Raw genomic sequence first — 22,807 nt, forward strand, 5'->3', positions numbered from 1 at the left:
AGTAGGGCCCGTCCTGCGTGAGTGTAGCTCAAGCGTTCCCTCTGGGAGATTAGTGTGGCTTGTTTTAGTTCTTCGAATGTGTTGTGTACTCCTAAGGCTAGCAGGCGATTTGTGGACGTCCCCTTGGGTAGACCGAGCGCCGCTTTGTATGCTGATCTTATAATGATGTCGACCTGCCTTTCCTCCTCGCGACTAAGGAAGTGGTAGGGCAGGCCGTACGTGACTCGGCTTATTACTAGTGCTTGGACGAGCCTCAGCGTGTCGTGTTCTTGCATGCCCACTTTCCTATAAGTTACGCGACGAATCATTTGCGCAATGTTATTTGCGCTAGTTTTCGATGTTTCGATGGTGTGGGATGCGTTCCCGCTACTTTGGAGCCAGAAGCCCAAGATGCGCATCACCTTAACTTCTTGGACCGTGTATCCTTCCACAACGATGTTGACAGGTCCGTTGGATATGTAGCAACTCGAGTGTACCCGAATGATCTGCGATTTTTCGGTGGCACATTTCAGGCCACTGCTCCTCGAGAATTTGTCTACTTCCTCGGCTGCTTGTTGTTGTACTTGTTCTTTGTGTCCCAGAGAGCCCCTTGCTGCCAACAGCGTTATGTCGTCCGCGTACAGTGTGTAACCCAAATCGGGGATTTGATCCAGCTGTCGCGCCAGGCGACACATCGCTATATTGAACAGCAAAGGTGATATTATTGCCCCTTGGGGTGTTCCTCTACTGGGAATATTGAACCTTTGGGAAGCGATCTGACCGATTCCTATTGTGGCGGTGCGGTTGACGAGGAAGACCCGCACGTAGTTGTACGTTCTTTCTCCGCATCCCGTCAATTCGAGTTCCTGCAATATTGTCTTGTGCGAAACGTTATCAAATGCTTCCTTGAGGTCTAGTGCGAGCACTAGTCTTTCCTCTCCGCGGGCGATGTTAGCTATAACTTCTTCTCTGATCAGTAAGAATGCGTCTTGACAGGATAGCCCCGTACGGAACCCTATCATGGTGTTTGGAAAACATCTTATTTCCTCAAGGTACCGCTGCAGTCTTATTTGTACTACTCGTTCGTACAGTTTACCCAGGCAGGACGTGAGAGAAATGGGCCTCAGAGCGTCTATTGAGGGGGTCTTTTTAGGTTTGGGGATCATAATAATTTTAGCATGTTTCCATTCCGGGGGCAATTGGCCTTTGAACCAGCTCTCGCCATTGAACAGTTCTGTGATTTTAGTCAGGACTCTAGCGTCCAGGTTCCGCAGCATCGCGTTCGTGATGGCATCAAGGCCAGGAGCCGTTTTTGGCGGCTGCTTGAGCTGCCTCAAAGACTTCTGCATAGGTGAAAGGTTCATCTAATTTGGAATTCGCCTTTTCAAGGTATGGTCGCGTCTCGTTTGGGGCGTCTGTGTTTAGTGGTGGTCCTATGTATCGTTCTTTCAGTTTGACTAGTAGTTCCGCGTCTGTGCCTGGGAAACTGTCCGAGATGATTTGGAGTCGTTTGTTGTTTTCCGTGCGTGTGCTATCCGGGTCAAGCATTCCACGAAGGATGCGCCACGTGCCAGCCGTTCCCAAGGTCCCCGAGAGGGACCCGCAGAACGTACGCACTCATTTTTCGCTAATTCGTCAGCGTGTCGTTGCGCTTCCTCCGCCAGAAGTGTTATGCGGGCACTTAGCTGTTTGTTGATGCGTTGCTTTTTCCAACGCTTAACTAATCTGTGTCTTTCGTCCCACAAGTTTACTAGGTGGGAATCTACCACGGGGGAATCCGACGTGCGCTCTATGGTTTTGGTAGTGTCCTTGTGTGTTGACTGGATGAGTTTTGTCCATTCTTGTATGTTGTCGGGAGTCTTTGCTGTGTCGAGGTTCCGTTGGAGCTGCCTGTATTTTGACCAGTCGGTTAATTTCGTTGTGCCAATCGTTCTACGTAATTTGGGGGTCGAAAGTGAAATACGAATCAAATCATGATCCCTCCCCAAGTTTTCGTTTAGTGATGCCCACTGTGCGCCTTTGATGTTTAGCGTGTACGCGCGATCGGGTGTTGTGTCTCTGCTCACGCTGTTTACCTGTGTGTGTGGGCGTGCCTATGTGGTTTGCTGTCTGCATGCCGAGGTTCTCAACCGATTGCTCAAGTAGGGCGCCTTTAGGGGATTTGGACGCGTAGCCCCACATTGTATGTGGCGCGTTGAAATCGCTCAATATCACCATCCGGTCCTTGGTGCCCGCTATGGTCTTAGTGTCCGATAAAATTTGGGGTAGGTCCAGACCTCTGCTTTTGGGAGGGCTGTAAAAGTTTGTTATGATGCTGTGTGCTTTGCCTCTTTTCCGCGCTAGCACGCTGATCGTTACGGATTTTGGGGGTCGCTCAGAACATAATAGCCCTGTAGTCGGGCCGGTTTGGGCCCAACTCCTGAAGGCATATTATGTCCGGGGCAAGTTGAGAGCTCTTAATAAATTGCTGGAGGGCTGCCGCCTTTCTAGCGAAGGATCGGCAGTTCCATTGCCAGATCTCTAATTGTTCCGGGTTGTTTGGTTTTGTTTTCTCTTTAAGCGTAGTAGCCATGGTTCCCACTCGTTATTTAGGCTTTTGACATCTCGGTGTCCGAGCCTTCCGTATCAATTATGCGGTGGGCCGTCTTGGTCTTGGCCGATCCGGCACCGACTGCTATGGCGCGTTTCTTAGTCGTTGTGGTTTTGGCTGCGGTTTTTAGCTGCTCCGTCACTTGTTGTTTGTGCTTCTCGAATTCTACCAGCACTTGTGATTGGAAATCGAGGAGTTTCTGATTCACGAGGGTTATCATCTCGTGCATTAGTGATTTAGAGGTTTCTGCCAATAATAGTTGGATTTGGGCCATTGCGGGTGGCGCTTCGGTATTTGGTGTTTGTGTTGGTGATTTTGGGTCACTACGTGTGAGAGTGTTCGTATTTGAGGTTATTTGTGTCGGTTCTGTGGCCGATTGTCTACGATCTGATTCTAGCTGTTGTATTTTTCGTGTGAGGCGTTCCCTTAACTCCTTTTCTCGTCGGATCGCTGCAGTTTGCGTTCCTCGTCTCGAAGTTGTGCGCGTAGCTGCGCGTTTTCCTGTTTAAGTATTTCATAACCGGGATCTCGCTGTGTATTTGGTGTGTGTTGCGGAACATTGGGAGATACAAGCGTCGCCCAGCTCACCTGAGGCTTTTGTGACTTCTGGTGCTGCGGGGGCACTGGCGCTTGTGCGGCCCTGGACGGCTCCCTGGATGGGCTCCTACTTCTTTTGCCATTAGGAGATGTGGAAATGTGGCGATGTCTCTCTTCCTCGTCCTCTGAGCTGAACCATCGCAGTTTCTTCTGGCCCACTCGCTCTCGTGAGCGGGACTGACGATTGGTGTTCTTGGAACGAATGTTCTTTAGCTTCTGTGGACATTTGTTGCTTCCAGTCTCGTGGCCTGCCGCCCCGCACACGGCGCATTTGATCACACACTCGTGTCCAAGGGCGGGGGGATCCTTCAAGCCGCATGTTTTGCAGATGTTGATCGGGTAGGGGCACACATCCGGTCCGTGTCCCGCTTGGAAACATTCCGTGCATACTTGAACAGTGGGCTTGTATGGATGGGGTGGCATCTCTCCTCCCATGTAATAAATACATTTGGGAAGGGAGCCCCAGGTGAACGTGATGAGTGCCGTGGATGACTTGCCTAGCATCCGAGCTCGTTCAATTTGAACTCCGTGTGTCCGTACTCGCATGTTGGCTACTAAATATTCCATGGGTGTGTCCGCTGGAATGCCGTGAACCACACCTCGATAGCAGTTGTCGGGGTCAGCTACGTATGTGTTGAATTGGTGCACGCGTCCGTTCAATTCGAGTTGCGTGATGCGGCGGAGTACGTTGGCCACTTCCGTGGTGCTCACCGATAGAATTATAATGTTTGATCCGGGGCGAGTGCGGAGGATGAAATCCACGCCTGCGATTCTCTCTCGCTTCACGCGTCCATCTTGAGTTCGACTGAGATGGTCTTGGATTGGTTGGCTTGCCTTGAGAATGGCACTCGCCAAGGTTGGTATTAGTATGTCTTTGATTGTTAATCCCTTTGTGGGGCGCATGATGATTTTTACATCATCCTTTGGTAGTGCTGGCAGAGGTTTGCGCTTTGGATGGTGGAAGCGATTTCCTTGGTTGTCAGCCACACCATATGGGTGGTTGTCGCGTTCCCCTCTCGGGAAGTTTGCCTGACTAGGAGAGCCGCGTTGCTTCGGAGATTAGGCTTCCTTGCCTTTTTCGTTCTTCTTACGTTGTTGCTTAGCTCTTTGTGATTCAACAATGTGCCAACTACCGCCAGTGCGGTCGACCTCCGTCGGGTCGGTTTCGATGAGGTCCTTGTCGAACTCATGTTCCATCTCGGTGGATGAAGATTGTTCGTTGTAGTCGTTCAGTGAGTGCCCTGAGATGGAGCACATTGGTGCCGGTGCTGTGCCAGTAGCCGTCGTTGGCTCGAGAGGCCTTCTCAGACATATTCTCTATCGTTGAGGCGGCAGCGGTCTCATAGACCACGCCTAGGCGTAGCGAACGCCGTGCGTTTCTGTGAGCGTTCTTGCCGCGTTTGTTACCCGACGCAGCTGAGCCCGCTTCGGAACTTCAAACTTCGACATTGAGGTAAAAATTCGCCTACCGGTTTGAAAATGATGTCCGGGTGTAGATCTCGCCGAGTATAGTCCAGTGGATATCTTGGCTGTTGTCCTACGGTCATTAGAACGGGCGTAAATGGGGTTTAGGTGGAGCCGATGTGAGGTACGTCCGCTCCGTCTAGCCCCCTCTGGCGTCCATCCTTACAAGAGGAGACGTTGCCTTCGTATGGGGCAAACAAGAACAAGCAGCGTTTAATGATCTCCGACAGCACCTGCGAACACCTCCTGTACTGGTTCACTTCGAAGAAGACGCTCCTACCATGATTCATACGGACGCTAGCAACGTAGGTCTAGGCGCTGTGCTCGTGCAGTGGCAAGACTCAGCCGGGAGAGTCATTGACCGTTCTCGCATCTAGCCACCATACAAATGCGGCTGTAGCGGCCAGGGTCCTACCGACACCTCGAGCTTATCAGTGCAACGTTACAGCCCCTGGGCTACCACATCGGGCGGTGATATATTAGATACATTCAATGTAAGACCTTTGTTGTCTTCTTAATGCTGACATTTATAGAACTGGATCTAGAAAAATATACAGGCAGTAATTACGGAGTGCCGCATTACGCGATACGCAGTCCGAGCGCGAGAAAGGCATCAAAATGAAGCTATTCGATAGCCGAAGCTTAGCAGACGACGAAGGCGGGGCGCCTGACTAACGTCACCAGCGCACTTTTCAACATCTCCACCATCGGTTGCGTGCGAGGCTAATAGCAACCCAGTCGTTGATCGCCGTGTCACTCCCAGACCGCTAAAGACGTGGCACGGCATCCGCGCCGGTTTTGGAGTATGTATTTGACGTGGAGATCGAGTCGGTGTCGATCCCAGCAAACCTAAAGCGCCCGAGCATATATTCACGCATGCTGGCTGTGTGGCCATTCAAAGAAGGCGCCGGTATGGTATGGTAAAGCTTTATTGAAGTCCTGCAAATCGTCAGTGGGCCTCTGCCACGTGGGAACCGGAAGGTCAATCCTCCCGGCCGCATCGTGCGACTGCTGGACAGCCCACATATGCTCCGCCAGAACAGGGCTGTGGAGAACCGTCTCCCAACTGGCCGAGCTGCTACCGGTGATCCCGGTGATAGAGCGTTGCCGGGCACACTGGCAGAGCATGTGTTCTAACGTGGAAATTTGAGGCGTTGGTGTCAACCAGACATTCCAGCCAATTGACATTCCTTCGCTCTGTAGAAAAGTGGATGTGGCTTAAGATCCTACACAAGTAATTCACTTCTCCCCTGTGCTTATTGCAATTTTTTTCACATGTTAGTAGGACTTCACTCTTAATCTTGCCATTTTTCTTGTTTCCTGGTTAACTGCACTGTACAGGGATTCACTAGTGCTATTTATCTTGTTTAATGCCACCCTAAGCGCCTTTTTACCACATATATTGTTCATATTTTCAAAGGTCACTAATGCCAACTCTATTTAGTCTTCAACAGGTTATTTATTAGTTTTTATGACTTTGTACACCTGTATCTCTAAGTTAGTTGAAACATTACGTCTCAAACATTAAAATAGGGTCTTACAAAAGTAGATCAGCTTTTTAAAATGCCCGGTAAAAATTTCGATGGTTCAAATAATCAATGAAAAACCCTGCATCAAAGCGTTTAATTCATTAAATGCCAAAATGATGAATGACTAATCGTTACTCGAACAAAAAGAATAATCGACCATACTTAGTGCTGCTTAGCTGCACCTAATGAGCGCTATAACTAGCCGGATAACCTGCCATGTGCGTAATGCAGACATTTTTTAAGTAGAATGAGTGACCAGTGAATGAAAACTGCAGCGCTTAACTGTTAAACTTAGTTTGAAATACTGGCTAACGCTCAGCAAAACGTGAACAAGATGAATGCAGGAGCCAACGTTTCGACAAGTGGACTTGTCTTCAAGGTGGCGTACGCTTTCCTCGCCACAGTATATATAGGTGGGGTTCTTCTAAAGGGGAGAGGGTGTGAGGCGGGAGGGTGCGGAAACGAGGGAAGGTGTTAGCGTGTCGAATTGGGAGTAAAGGAACGCTGTGCCCAAGGCCAAAGGCAGGGCCACCCTCCACCCCGGTCTGTCAACGCCCGCGTGTTAGCCGGCGTGTCAAGGGCGTCTGACACGCCGGATGAAAAAAAAAAAAAAAAGAGGAATGTAAAGGGGAAAAATGGCTGTGGCTTAACTAAGGTTAAGCCCAGGATGCGAAGCATACTAGCCTTTATTTTAGTTGTTAAACCACTGTTTAGCCTGGTGAACTGCTGTTGCTTGGCTATATTTGGTTCGGCTAGACGAAGAAACAACTCATGCGTTACTCTGCTTCGCCTTCAAGAGTGGAACGCGAGAGCGTTCCCGTCGACCCGCCAAGGGGTGTTAGACAATGGGCTACGGCGCAGCGACTACGCGCCCCGCATTGGACGCGGTGAGCGTCGAGCAACGCAGCGTTCGGCGCGGCAACGAAATGTGCGCCTGAGCAAGCGACGCACTCCTGAGCCTTAGAAACAGCTCGTTTCTAAGGCAACACCGCATTCACTACAGGCGCTTTTGTACCGCTTTGAAGCATCGTACTCGTGGCTCAGTGGTAGCGTCTCCGTCTCACACTCCGGAGACCCTGGTTCGATTCCCACCCAGCCCATCTTGCAAGAATTGAGCCCGGCTTGCAGCTGTTGTGACGTCAGTGCCCTAGCGGGAGGAGCGGGAGTTAGGCCGCAGTACCATCTGTGCGACCGCAGGCGAGCGCACGAGCTGAGACCCGGCTGTGTAGCTACGCGGCCGCAAGCGAGCGCACGAGTTGATCCTCCGCCTTTGCAGCTGTTATGACGTCATATGGTAGCTACGCGGCCGCGCGTGGCGCAGCAAGGAAGAACGTGGTTGTGCGGCTAGTATGCTTCGCCTAAAAACGAAAAAAAGAAGCGGGGGGGATACGCCAAGAAATCAAACGAAGTGTTGTTGCCTATAGCTTGAAGTTTATCATAGCGAATAGATTCTAGAGCTCTCTTTGAAACGTTTATGCCTATTTGTTGCAATGTCTTGAACTTATTGATAATGTATGATAAGCGTACGTCGCCTTGAAGCAGACAAGTCCACTTGTCGAAACGTTGGCTCCTGTATTCATCTTGTTCACGTTTTGCTCATCGTCTTGAATTTCCATCTCCCGCATTGCCCGCGTTTTCCCTGGCTAACGCTCTGTAATGCCTCGCCGCGGCCGAGTTCACAGGCAAAAATCCATGCATGGAGTGCCGTTTGTTGCTTACTCGTTTAACTTGCCGCCGTAGCCGTACGCGTAGACTTTGATTGCGCAATGACAGACAGCTGTAGTTCGGCATGCGAGCTTCAGTGAAGCAGCACGAAACAGATAAGACGACGGTGGGGCCAGTGACCGGCTCTTAAAGCGTGTCGGTATCTATCCCTCAGAACAGCGACCGAAAACCAGCATCAGGGTCGTCGGCTGTATGGCCTGGGTTATCAGCTCTATGCAAATCTCTAAGGTACTCGCTTACTATGCTTTCGTCCGGGCAGTGTTCGTCATACGGGCTTGATTTTCTTTGTGCTATTTACACCATCACGGTAACGAGGACAGATAGACGGAAGAAACTGTGGTAGGGTAGCTTAAGAAATAGTTTTGCATTTGACAACGCTACAAAAGCTCCCAAGTTAGCGCTTTCTTCGGGCCTATATTTATTTATTTATTTATTTATTTATTTACTTCATTAACAATTGGTGTTTCAAATGGGGGCCACGTATGGGGTATTAAAGAACACAAAAGGAGCAGTAGACGTTGTTGGGCTATTGTTGGTTCATAGCTTTCAAAACATAAAGCGCCAACAGAGACAGCACGCTAATGAAGAAAGAACAAACAAAGGACAAAGCACTAGTTTCAACTATTTCTTGAGGTCAAAAGCGGCTGAATATATATCGATGGGGAGAGGGGGGAAGAAAAAAGAGGAAGCACTGAACATGTTAATGCGCACGCGCGACAACATAGAAGATGTATATGAAGGGAATCACAAGAATAACAAAAAATCTAAAGCTTATCAAGCATACGCATTCATTTGTGTAAATGACACAGGCTTCGCCTCTTTCCTTAATCTGGATGGCCTCCAACAGTTCACGCGGCACAGTATCTTTGCTGTTCAACATGATTATTGTATCATGAAGCCTTGCTTCACATACTTGGTTATTCTCATTCCCACAGGCCTTGCAGCGAAACGGCAAATTTGAGCCACAACTATTTTTCAGCGAAATCTGGTGCTCCCGCAGGCGTTCATTAATACATCGGCCAGTTTGACCAATATACTCTTTCCCCCACTTCAGCGGTATGCCGTATACGACCCCTTCTTCACACTTCACGAAAGGGTTTGTACGGTTAAGAGAACGCGCTACTTTCTTAGGGTCATTAGATCCAATCAGGCAGCACAAAGTAGCAAGTTTTCGGAGCACAGAAAGAACCACAGGAATTTCGTATTTCACTGCTACACGTTTAAGATTATGCGCCACTTTGTAAGATTACGGTATCACCATTAGTCTAGCTTTCTTTTACAATGTTTTACCTTCTTTACTGCTTCTTCTTTTTCTTTTTTCACTTTCTTCAACAACGTCTGTGAAACTGCGCTCTAAACCAAGCAAGGAAAGCCAGCTTTCCTCAACTTCAAAATCTGTTCGCTTAATCTGTTTAAGGGCGGATTCAAGGCACATAGTGGCAATCGCACGTTTAACAGTCTTGGTGTGTGTTGACTCATGCGGCAGCAAATGTAGACTCACACGGCTCCAAAGGAAACGCATATATTTGGTGCGTTTTAGCCTTCTTAGTCCATGCTAGAGTTTGGTCTCTGAATGTCATAAATTAAACTGGAAAGAAACCTCTCCCAGCATGCCCTCCTTGCCTGTAGTCACCTCCCTATTTATTGTGAATTGACGTGCTTATAGTAGATAATATTTTCCGTTTTTGCAGCTGGACGCAGTAAGCCCCATGCTTTATTTTGATTCTTTCTCGCATGATTGTAATAAGCATTCGACCTCGTTACCTGTCTTTGTCCTAAGGAACAATTTGTCTAACGAATGTTTCTGCTTACCAATAATAAAGACAGTAAAATACGCTACTGCGCCATTGTACTAAAATCGTTGGTAAGATGCAGTGCTGAGGAGGTTAATTCTTCGCACCGCTACAAGTAGTTTCCATTAAGAGCCATGTGATTGACATTCATGCTGCTTTATTAGCTTGAGCGCTATGGAGAAGTGGTTATTCCTAAATAAATTTTGATGACAATCCTTTCTAGGTATAAAGAAGAGCTGCAGAGCCAATAGCTAAATATATTGAAGAATATGAGTTATGTTAGCCATTTATTAGGTGTAATTTTTCCAATAGAAAAAGCATACACAAATAGGTTACTAGAAAGTTTTCGGTTAATTGACTTCTGTTCTAACATCGGGAGTTTCCTGACGAGCTGCTGCGAATAATAAAATAACTGGTGGTAATGTAAGGCTGCGGGAGTCGGTCCATGAGGCTGTGAAATTCTGTTTTACTGATGTCATAATTATTTCGTAAGAAAATAAAGGAAATAGTTACCAAACTTTTTAAAGAGAATTTCTCGCAGAGACAAGCTTCGATCGGCATTTGATAAGGTAAATGTTGGCAAACAACGAACTTATCCGCAACAAGCGCTACATCTCTGGGCAAGGCAAAAACATCGTTATGGTTTTTTCGGGAGATTGCATACTGCCGGAGAACATTGGTTGTTTGGAATCTTGATGTGCTTCCTGGAAACAAAAAAAAATGGGGCTGATACACAGCCAACATTTCAGCTATGCCATCAAGATTACGAGTAATGCATCTGGCCATTACACCGCATTTATTACCATTGCCAAAGTAATAATAATAGAACGTGCCATATGTGCGTAGGATCGAAAGTAATATTTTTGTTCAGGGGCCTTGGCAGGAACAAAGCGGATTTATTTGTCTTTATTTGTTGTCACCTGATCAAGACAACAGCGCCACTCCTTCGGCACCAAAGGCACCGGTGCTGTGTCAATCGATTCCCGGAAGGCGCTGGTTGCTCATCTTCGAAAGCTGTGTTACCGCATTTCAGGCTTCGTCCGGGGGGGGGGGGTGTCCCGTGGCCTGAAGGCTGCGGAGTCGCCGAGCTCTGGTTCTTCGTGAGTGGAGCCATTTAACAGGAGAAACAGCTGACGGCTCGCTGCGCGCTTACCAGATGAGTGGCGATGGAGGATATATACTATGAGCGTCCCCATTACAACGGGGTGGTGGGTTACGCCACCAAACTCTTCTTCGTATTCTGCCTAATGTCCTACGTATCGTCAATTTAAAGAAAAGCACACACACACAAAGAACTCACAGCATCAAACTTTCTGAACCACTATTGGGAACATTGTTTGTGTAGGCCCCCGTTGTTTGGGGTCTCCCTACTCTCCTGCCGCCAAACGTTCAATCGCCTCTTACTAATCTCTATTGAGGACATGTTTACTTTCGCCCTGCTATCTCTGAACGCAAGGACTTCAAAGAGGCCAGAGGAGCCTAAGCCGACAGCTGGGTAGATATCTTCACGTTCTAACAAAACATGTTGCATCGTTGCCCTAGCTTTACCGCAGCAAGCACATGCTTCTTCGTCTTTGTTGTATCTCGTTTTTTAAGTGCGTGTTCTAATGCACGCTGGTTTCCCTTCGAAAAGTAGAGCTTCCCATTGAGTTATCATAAATTGTTTATTTGCTGATTTTGTTTTTTTTCTTCTTAGGTAGTTACTCATAGCAGGTTTCTTTTCCCTTGCCGCCACCCATGGCATTATCTCAGCCTCTAGGATTTTCCGCTTGACGTTCTTTCTTGCCATGTTGCTCACCATACAAGTCGCATACTTGCTGGTAAGCTTGCTAATTCTTTTAAGCCATTGTGAATCAATATTCTTCCTGCACAAGTACCTGAACTATCTCGCAATGTATTTATTTTCTTTTCTTTCATGTTCATGAGTGCTTGTTAAAAATCAATTTTACTATGAGCTTCCCTCACATAAAGATTTGTCCAGCCCGTATAACCTTGCATAGCTTCATTTGTAGTCTTCCCGCGAGCGCCGAATGCGACTTGTCCTAGTGACCTTTAGTTACCAACGGGTCCTGACTGTACCCCTGACTTCAAGCAAACAACAATATTTCGAAATGTAAGTCCTGGAACCCTTACAGTTTTCCACTTTTCGCAACGTACACTTTCCCACATACCCCGGAGTACTATTGTGCCCCTATAAAGCTATGTGCTTCATTATGTTCGTATTTCTCTTGCCCTAAGCTAGTAGTGTTTTTCCTGTGTTTCCATATATATGTATTTATTGTTCCAAAGGGTCACTGCAAGTAAAATACGCGGGAAGCGAGAGTGGAGAAAGAGCAGGACGACGTTGCTTCGACGATTTCCATGGTTATTTGTGTCTTGGTGATCATTGGAGCAGCCCCTTACTTAACCCTCTCCCGAGGCCGTAACAATATATATATATATATATATATATATATATATATATATATATATATATATATATATATATATATATATATATATATATGTTCGTTTATTCCTACATCAGTGTATTTGTTTTCTTTTACCCGAGGTATTTCTTGGCCCTCTACTGACACTTACACTGACACTTTTTCATTGAATGATCTAAAACTTAATTTTCTAACGCTAAATTTGAATCCTTGATTCTAACATTCCTCTCCACAGATGCTAGCTAGACGTTGCAGATCACTTTGCGTGTTACCAAGCAACCTAAAGTTGTTCGCGTAAACCAAACCTGCTAGATGCTCTTTACTATCATGCCGCTTGTTTGTATGAGAGCTTAAACCCGACAGTAGTTTCTTCTAGCACCCTTTGCCTCTTTATCATGTACATCATAACTAGCAGCGGGGTTAAAGGCCCCCCCCCCTGTCTAAGTACTTTGGTGATATTAACTTTCTCCTCACTCCGCTTCCCATTCAACAGATACGGTATTTTGAGGGAAAATCTCCCTCAAAACTGTATACAGTTGTCGCCTAAGACTTCCCCTTCGAGAATATCTTACATAATCTTGCGCTCTGGGCTGCCATACTTGCCGGTAATATCTAAAAAAGCCGCATATAACGGCCTCATTTCTTCTCAAGATATTTCAATACACCGAGTAAGAACCAATATGTAATCATGCAGACGCCTAACGAATCTGAAGCCAGTCTGAAGTTTTACCAATATGCCATTATGTTCTGCCCAAACTAGCAGTATTGATTTAATCGCCTGCATTGCTAACGTGTATGTTACCGATGAAATGCTCAATGCACTGTATGAGTGAATTCTATCTTTCGCCCCTTACATATTTAAATTCATTCTACTTCGTCGCCAACTGTCGGCAATTGGTCTATCTTGAAAGCATTTTCCTACTGCTTTAAACAAAGCTTCCTTACTTTTTGTTCCTAGTTCATTAACCGGGCTAACGCGAACCTTGTCTGACCCTGTGGTTTTGCGCTAAGAAATGTTCTTTTCGCCTTTCATCCTTTTGAAAATATTTAGCACCAGTTGCTTTTCAATCTGATTCTCGTTCGTGCACTTTTTTTTTCTCATAAACCATCTCGTTATTGCCTTGAAATGATTCGGCTGCTACTTTCGGATGTAATTTCATGTCGCGTGCCTTTCCAGTTTGTTTCCGTCTCCGTCTTGGATATATTGTTGTACTGTTCTAAGCTTCCCACCTAATAGGTTAATGTGGTTCCAAAATATTCTACATGCGGCCTACTTTTTGTCATGTATTTATGGCGACTAACGTTCACTTTTACCTTTAATCTTTGCGTAAACCAGTGTTTGAACAGCTTTTTTCTCGCTGTACATTTCCCATTTTCTTCAAACTTATGGATGCGGCAAACGCTCTGTTTTTCCCTTCCTGCGGTCTCGTGAAGCTTTCTGTCGGTCATTAATATTTTCCCGTATGTCCCTGTTCCACCAGCTTTTCTGTTTGCATTTTCCATTCCAACAAATATGTTGCTTGTCTTCCCTTATTTATCACGTCATTGCAATTAGGAGCTCACTATATACCCCCTATTTGACCATTTGTGAAGTTCTTTCAATTGTGACTATGTTTGTTATGTGTTGAGCGTTCAAACTCGGACCAGTAATTCTTCCCTCCTTGCTCTCCTTCGCAACTGCATATCCTATTTTCAAGATGATGCGTTTATGGTAACTCCCTACATGTTGCTGTACCCTTCCTCGTCAACCAGCACTTCTTTCAACTTATTATAATTTCCACCTGCCATCACACTAATGATTGGTGGATTGCCTGCTTCCGACTTCCCAAACGATCTGGTCATCACACGTTCATTCATGATAACCTCGTTGGCCGTTTATGATAATGCCGTTACGTTGATCCCAGAGATCTAGCATTAACTCTCTGTTGTCGGTATAACCATATAGATCCTGTACGTGAGCATTCAGGTCACCTAACAAGATAATTCCTGCATTAATCCGAAACCTTTAATGTCAGCATTTAGGCATTCCACTAACTCTTGAATCTTTTCTTCGTAATTAGTTTCCCCTCCATAAATACTTCATGACGAGTCAAGTTTTTTTCCCCACTCACTGTGCATGATAAGCAAAGGTTCTCTTCACAATTCGAATTTATTATTTCCTACTTGGTTTCTTGATGTATGATCATTCTGACTCCCGCTGCCTTTCTTTCCAATTGAGTTCTGTTGCAGCCTTCCGCAACAAAATTTTCAATCACTGGCGACTTTTCTGTCTCCAAGGAGCGTTTCTCTGACGGCATGCACACCCTCCTCTATTTAACTGCACCTCATCACTAACCACATTTCCTTTCTTCTGCTGCCTTGCATATTTATCTAGATGCACATGTAGACTTTTGGGATAAACGGCCCCGTACCTGCTCTGGGGGATTGTCCAAGAATCGGGTAGGTCAAAGTAAAATGTCAAATAAGAGTGCAAAATTTAAACTGCCTAATTTAGAATAGAAAGATAGAGATTCGAGAGCCCGCCTGATCTTTTAAATATGAAACTTCTATCATAACCATCATGATAAAAGAATTCGTGTTCAATTTGGGTGAAAGACAAGGAGGGTTAGAAATTTTATATTCAGAGTTTCAATCTCATTGATGACAAAAGGAAATTTTGGATGGCAGCGCTATCCTTCCGTCACTGTGCCCAAGCTTACAGGCACCTAAACATAGTACATGCTGAAGAGTTAAACCTCGTACATGAAGGCGAATTTGTGTTTTAAGGGCTCGTTTCCTTAAGCTAATAAATTTTCCACAAGAAATTTTAAAAAATATTTATGGTCTCATCTTCCCTGCAGGTATGCCAAATCGGTGAAGGTGCAAGACCAGTCCTGTGTAAATAAATATTTAAAGAAAGTATGCTATAGCAGAGCCTACTAATATAGTTGCTTCAATTTCCCGCTATTGACATGGATTACTCCTTCTGGGGTACAATACATGTTTCAAATCCATGGAATGCGTTATAGATGGCGGAGTAAATTCTCGCAGCATCATTTGCCTATGAATTTTTTTCAGCTTTGATCAAGGATCATGTAGTGAAAAGTTTAATGGCTGTTCCCACAACCGACACCTTCTCCAATGCATCTGCCGTTTCACTTAGAACTTGCCCTTTATGCCCAGGTACCCAGACTAAAGAGATATTAGTTAAGTCTTCTGTCACTAACGATTTAAACACTCGCAAAACATGAGATTCATTAAATTCTGTCAATGAAGCACACAAGGACAATACTCAGTTGCAATAATTACATGGTCTTTTGACAGACCTAATTTACAAAGGACCAGTACCACGGCTAAAAATTCTTTAAAAAAGATTGGTACAAAGTCGGGAAGCGGCGGGGAAATGGCCTATCAAGAATAAGGCTGCATATACCATACCACATTTTTCTTCTCTCTGCGTGGCATTAGTTAGTATGGCCACATTTGTTTGTGATTTCAATAAATCATCCTGGAGAGTAGCACTCAATGTTCTATAAGGTAGGTGTTCTCCCTTACTTGATGAAATACCGTAAAACTGAATGTGAAGAAAATCTTCTGTCGCAAATAGGTTTCGCCTCTCTAATTTTAACATTCAATACATTGAGAAGAGTTTGTACAAAAATAACTTGAGGTGTATGAAATCGAGGCCAATGTACATCGAAAAAATTACTAGGCTGGGAAATGAACACTGCTTGGCAACGATTTATCGGTGATTAGTACGACCTTCAACATGTTTGTACAGCAAGTACACGAAGCCGAGTAACAAGAGAAGGAATTCTTGCTTTTAGATACAAAATCATACTTGCTGCAAATTTAGGTAACCCTAAACATAGTCTTAATTCGTGTTTTTACTAGAAGAACTTGAGGGCGAAGCTTATACACAGGCACCACAGAGTGTAATACATCAATAGCAAAGTGGCCCTGCACATTCCTGTTCAACTGTTGCTCAGTCTACGTAATAATCCCACCGCGGGAACACCTTTTACTGAAATTTAATCTATGTGGGTACGCCATGAAAGATAGATATCTTATATAACACCATGATACTCGACCGAATTCACTTGTGGTATGATAGCGAGTTGGTACGACGTAGACATATTTACTGGGTCCTTCAGAGAAAATACATGCACTGAGCACTTGTTCTCGTTTAGAGCCACAAGAATTAAATTTAGCCAATGTTTTAGAACAGATTTCGTGTTTTCGTAAAGAGTGTGAATGTCCTTCACCGATGACACGAATGCTATATCGTCCGCATACACATAAGTGTGCACGTCCTTCTAGGAAAAAATGTAGCTCATCAAAATATTAAAAACAATGTAAATAGCACTGTCCCCTGAGGAACTTCTCTTGTCTGCTCATACGTACTCGAAGGAAAGCCGTTCTGAAAGCAACAAAATTCTATGCCTCTTAAATATTGCGTAACCAATGCATGCAAATATTTGGAGAATTTTGATCTCGCGACCGCCTTATCATTAGCCTCTATATGATGCTATCGCAGGCCTTAGTGATATCAAGCGTAACCAATGCCACACGCTGGCGCTGTCGCTGTGCAAGTTGTATACGACGTTCCAGGTCAATATGCACCTGCCATATTGAACAGCCAGGCGTGAATACAATTTGACATGGGCAATGAAGCATTCTCTTATTCATAATATTCATAACGCGAACATGTAAGGCTCTTTCAACTTTACAAAACTTGACCTTAAAGCAATTGGCCTGATACTATCTAATGTATAAGCATCTCATGGATTTTTATGTAGGGGTTTAATCTTTACCATTTCTCATTCTGGTGGAATACAAGTCCCCGTCGCAGAATAATTTATGATGTTTAATAGATGTTCTTGCGAATATTTACATTATAAAGGAGATTTATTGAGATTCGTGGCAACCGCTGGTTCTAGGAGGCACCGAGCACAGTCCCCTAGCTCGAGCCTCTGCTGCGCGCTTGGTGCTGCCGATGCTGCTTACTCTGCGCTCACGTTCAATATCTTCCTTACAATGGCCCCCCGGAAATAAAGGAGCCATCCTGGCGACTTAGTTTTCTGGAAGGACGGTAGAATGGTGATACGGCTTGAGACGCTGAACGTGAACGACTTCACGGTTACGACGTCCCATGTCGGACGGTAGCGTTAAAGGCTCAACCAGATAATTCACGGGTGATGTTCTTTCGAGAACGCGGTATGCCCCGTCGTACTTCGGAAGGAGTTTTGAAGCGTGCCCAGGCGTGCGGTGTGGCACTAACAACAAGACGAGAGCACCCGGGAGAAAAGTGGGAGTCGAGTTCTGGGCGTCGTGAACGGCTTTTTGACGGTTCTGGTCGCCCGAGGTGAATCGGCGGGCCAGCTGGCGACATTCTTCGGCGTATCTGGCGGCTTCCGAGATCGGCAGGCATTCGGATGCGTCCGACCGGTTGGGCAGAATGGTGTCGATGGTGTACGAAGGATGGCGGCCGTAAAAAAGGTAAAAGGTGAGAATCCGGTAGTGGCCTGAGTCGCGGTGTTGTAGGCGTAGGTGACAAGCGGAAGAAGTAGGTCCCAATTACAGTGATTAGGTGAGACACACATGGCGAGGATGTCACCAAGAGTTCGATTAAAGCGTTACGTGGTACCGTTAGTCTGTGGGTGATAAGCAGTGCATTTACGATGAACAATAGCGCATTCAGCAAGCAGTTGTTCAATGACGTCAGATAAGAAGGGGCGGCCTCTGTCGCCTAAAAGCTCACGTGGACCATCATGACGAAGGAGAAAACGACGAAGTATGAAATTGGCGACCTCCGCGCTGTAGCAGCTGGTAGAGCAGCGGTCTCCGCATAACGGGTTAAGTGGTCTACCACAACGATTATCCACCTGTTGCCGGTAGGAGTCAACGGAAGTGGCCCGTAGAGATCTATGCCTAGGCGATCAAAGGGTTAGGATGGGCATTGTAAAGGCTGGAGTTCACCGGCGGAGTTGTGCAGTGGCGCTTTGCGGCGTTGGCACTCACGAGAAGAGCGGACGAAGTTTCGAACGAAATTGTACAATCCCCGCCAATAATAGCGGTGTGTAAATCTTTCGTAGGTCTTTAAGACTCTCGCGTGGCCACACTGAGGGTCGACGTGAAAAGAGGAGCAGAGCTCTGATCGCAAGATTCTCGGAATGACGAGTGACCAGGTGCCTCCCTCTGGGGCATAGTTGCGTTGATACAGTAGCTGGTCTCTACTTGCAAAATGAGGAACTTGGCGCCGAAGCGTACGTGGCGCTGGAACTTTCGACGTATCCGGGAGAAGATCGAGAGAAGGCCGAGAAGAGATGATGTCCAGGGATCATTACGCTGTGCAGCAGCGATAGTGTCAAAGACCAGAGAGGACAGTGTGCATTCGCAGGAGGAGTCGTGACTGGCCTTCGGGGGAAGCGGTGATCGGGATAGCACGTCAGCGTCGAAGTGGTTTCGCCCGGAACGCTAAACCACGTGGATGTCATATATTTAAATTCGCAATGCCCAGCGGGCAAGGCGACCTTTGAGTCGTTGGTCTTTGAGCGTCGACAGCCAACATAGCGCGTGGTGGTCGGTCACTACGTCAAAAGATCAGCAGTATAAATATGGGCGAAACTTGCCAAGCGTCCACACAATGGTCAAACACTGCTTTTCTGTAGCGCTGTAATTGGTCTCCGCCTTGGTTAACGCGCGACTCGCGTGTGCGACGACGTATTCGGTGTGGCCAGGTTGACGCTGTGCCAACACAGCGCCAAGGCCTACACCGCTCGCATCGGTATGAATTTCGGTTGGCGCTTGAGGGTCCAAGTGGCGAAGAAAGGGTGGCGTCGTCAGAAGACGGGGCAAGGTTGTGAAGGTGGTGGTGGTACAAACTTTATTTAGTGAAGGCCAAAAAGAAAAGAAAATTAAGATGCCGCCGTTCCGTGGGTGGCCTTCAGGCTGCCGGTCGTGGCCACCAGATCATGCCTAGCGGTGACTTCCGCTGCCCAGATCGTTAGCCGTAGCTGGACATCCGGCTCCGAGCTGGCCAAAGCAGCGTCCCACAGCTGCGGACTAGATACATGCCAAGACGCAGGGGGTGAGTGTTCCGGGCATGAATACAGAATATGAGCATACTCTGCTCGTGGGTGTCTGCAGAGCGTGCATTCGGGTGAGAAGGCACCGGGGTGAATAAGGGCAAGTCGGGCAGGAGAGAGGAAAGTGTAGGTTGTGAAGGCGTCTCCACACTCTGGAGACCATGATGAGAGATCTCTAGCGCCACCAAGGAGCTGTGTGAGAGGCGATATAATTGACGCAAAGTTTCGAACGAATCGCCGGAAGTAAGAGCAGAAGCCGATGAAATTGCGTAGCTCTTTCATAGTGGTAGGTTTTGGGAACGCAGTAACAGCACGTAGCTTCTCGGGATCCCGGCGAATGCCCCGTTTGATACGACATGCCCTAAAATTGTGAGCTGACGAACAGCAAATCGACACTTCTTTAGGTGAAGTTGCAACCCGTTGTTGGTCAGTCAAGTGAGTACGTGCTGGAGGCTGAGCAGGTGCTTTGCGAAATCAGGGGCGAACACCATAATGTCGTCAAGATAGCCAAGACAGATTTTCCATTTGAGGCCACGCAGAACATTGTCCATCATCCTTTCGAACGTAGCAGGTGCGTTGCAAAGTCTGAAAGGCATGACAGCAAATTCATACAAGCCATCATCTGGTGTAACAAAGGCAGTTTTCGGGCGATCGGCCTCTGCCATCGAAACTTGCCAGTAACCTGACTGCAAATCCAGTGAAGAAAAGAACTCAGCTTCCTGCAAAAAGTCCAGAGCATCATCGATGCGTGGTAATGGGTAGACGTCCTTCAGCGTGATCTTGTTCAACCATCGGAAAGCAACACAAAAGCGGATGGAACCGTATTTCCTTGTGCCGAGGTGCAAGGGAGAGGCCCATGGGCTCTGTGAAGGCTGAATGATGCCTCGACGGAGCATGTCATCGACCTTGTCTGCAATGACGCGACGTTCCGTAGCGGACACGCGATATGGCCTTTGTCGCAGCGGTGGGTGAGAGCCAGTGTCGATATGATGCTCGACCGTCGATGCACGGCCAAAACATGTTTGCGTGACGTCAAACGAACGGCGTAAGTGCTCAAGGATTGCGAGAAGTTGAGATCCCTGCCAAAGCATCAGATCTTCGGCGATGAATGGGCTGAACACACCAGTCCATGTGGAGTCGGGTACGGAGAGGGCACTCAGCTCATGGACGGCAGTAGAAGGCACATCGTCGAGGACAGAGACAATTTGTGTTGAATCGACCGACTCGACGTAACTAAGGCATTCGCCGCGGAGCAGTGATAGCGGCGATGAAAGATGATTGTAAATGGGCATTGTGCTGACACCGGCGGCAACGTCAAGAGCTGCAAAGGGCATAGGAAGCGCTTTTCTAGTAAAATAGTGATGAGAGGGCATGAACAAGACTGTCCTGTCGGATATGGTACTACAGAAGACTGGTACGAATGCTGAGGAGCACGGTGGAATACAGGTGTCTTTTTTCACGACAATTTATCGGCAGGATGGGCATCGACCGAGGCTAGGTCACCAAGTTAGAAAAGTTCAATGTCAGCCCGAGCGCAGTTGATGATGGCATTGTGGCATGAGAGAAAATCCCATCCTAGAATAACAGCATGGGAGCACGATGAAAAAACTATGAAATCAATCGTGTATAAAACGTCCTGTATGGTAACACGGGCAGTACAAGCAGCGGTAGGGCGAATGGGCTGAGCACTCACCATTCGAAGCGACAATCCAGACAGTGACGTCGTCACTTTACGAAGCGAACGGCAAAACCTGGCATCCATAACTGAAATAGCGGCACCGGCATCAACAAGTTCGACTGTAGCGACATCTTCGATTAACACATCAATGACATTGGCAGGTAAAGCAGGGTGGAACGCATGTAGACCTTTGCGCAGTTCTTGCCTCGCGAATTGCGACCTCTAGTTTTCCTCTTCGTTGGAGACGGGTCGTCGGCGCATAGGAGAAAGCGATCGGCGACGTGGGGAGAGTGACCGGAGCCGTTCGAAGCGAGGATGGCAATCAGTCTGGGAGCGAGCCGGTCATGGGTCGAAAGGTCCGTAAGACGCATTTGGATCAGGCGGCACATAGGGCGCTCGTCGATCGTTATCGAACGCCTGTGATCGGCGGCGGCAGAACCTTGCGACTTCACCGGGATATCTACATGCCAAGCGATTGTCCGGCGTACGCCACGGATTAGCGATGGTATTCGTGGTCCAAGGGATGGGAGGGCGAAAGCGGTGCACAGGCTGCTGGAAGCGAGGCACGGGCACACTGCGAGGGGCCGTTGCAGCAACCGTAGCTAAGTGACTGGTGTAATCGCGACATCCTGCTGGTGAACAGCCGGCAGCGCTTCCGCGACCTCTTCGTAGATTACGTTACGGAGATGAGACGGCAAAGTTCTGGCAGACTCCTGAATGACGGGCACCAGAGATAGCAGTCGTGCGACTTCTTCGCGGACGAAATTCTTGATTTGGGTTATAAGGGAGGCTTGTTCGGGGCCGGTGGTCAGCCTGCAGAGTGACGCCGCATTTGGCGTGGGATGTCGCCTTGTCAGAGCTCGTTGCTTACGTAATTCATCATAGCTCTGGCACAAGCTAATAACGTCGCCAACAGTGCGCGGGTTCTTGGCCAGAAGCATCTGGAACGCGCCATCATCGATTCCCTTCATGACATGCTTGCTCTTTTTCGCTTCCGTCATGGCAGCGTTCACGCGCCTGCACAAATCAAGAACGTCTTCTATATAGCTGGTGAAAGTCTCACCCGTGTCCTGTGCGCGTGTATGCAAACGCTGCTCGGGTCGGAGTTTCCTGACGGCGGGTCGGGCAAATACTTCTGTAACCGACGTCTTGAACGCCGACCACATTCGGATATCCCTCTCATGATTTCTGAACCAGAGACTGGCCACGCCCGCGAAGTAGAATGATGCGCAAGCCAGCTTGTCCGAGTCATTACGTTTCTTGTGAACGCTCACTCGTTGGTAGGATGACAGCCACTCTTCAACGTCGTTGTCGTCGGTTCCGCTGAAGATGGGAGGCTCCCGCTGGCGAAGGGTGCCAGCGCAAGGGACGGGTGGCGATGGAAGAGTCCGCTGGTCGGCGGCCGGCATGGCATAGGGTAGCGTCCGAGAACGGAGTTCCAGGTTGGTAGAGTGGAACGTTACCCCACGCGGCTCCATCACTTATAAAGGAGATTTATTGAGACGGTAGCGAACGCCGCTTCTATGATGCACCGAGCACAGTCCCCTAGCTCGAGCTTCTGCTGCGCGCTTGATGCTGCTGATGCATCTGACTTAGCGCTCACGTTCGTGATCTTCCTTACAAAATAAGATTTGCAATATGGCCTAAGTGACTCCAACAGGGCGTGGAAACACATTCAGAATTCCCGTTTACAGTTTACAATTCCTCTACATCTATCTCCGTAATATTCAATTAAATAGGAATAATCAACGAAGCGGTAGGGGGGGAGAACAATAAAAAAAGCGATGATCTGGTACTTTAGCAATATTCTCCACTGACTTCATCATGTCATATATAAATAAAACTCTAGATTCTACGTATGCGGGCTATAGAATCACTTACTTATATCCAAGAAAGCCGAATGATACGTGTCTCTTATTATGTTTGGCAAGAAAATCAAAACGCTTTATGTCATCG

The sequence above is a fragment of the Dermacentor andersoni genome, chromosome 3, assembly GCF_023375885.2.
Source record: "Dermacentor andersoni chromosome 3, qqDerAnde1_hic_scaffold, whole genome shotgun sequence".
Taxonomy (NCBI): domain Eukaryota; kingdom Metazoa; phylum Arthropoda; class Arachnida; order Ixodida; family Ixodidae; genus Dermacentor; species Dermacentor andersoni.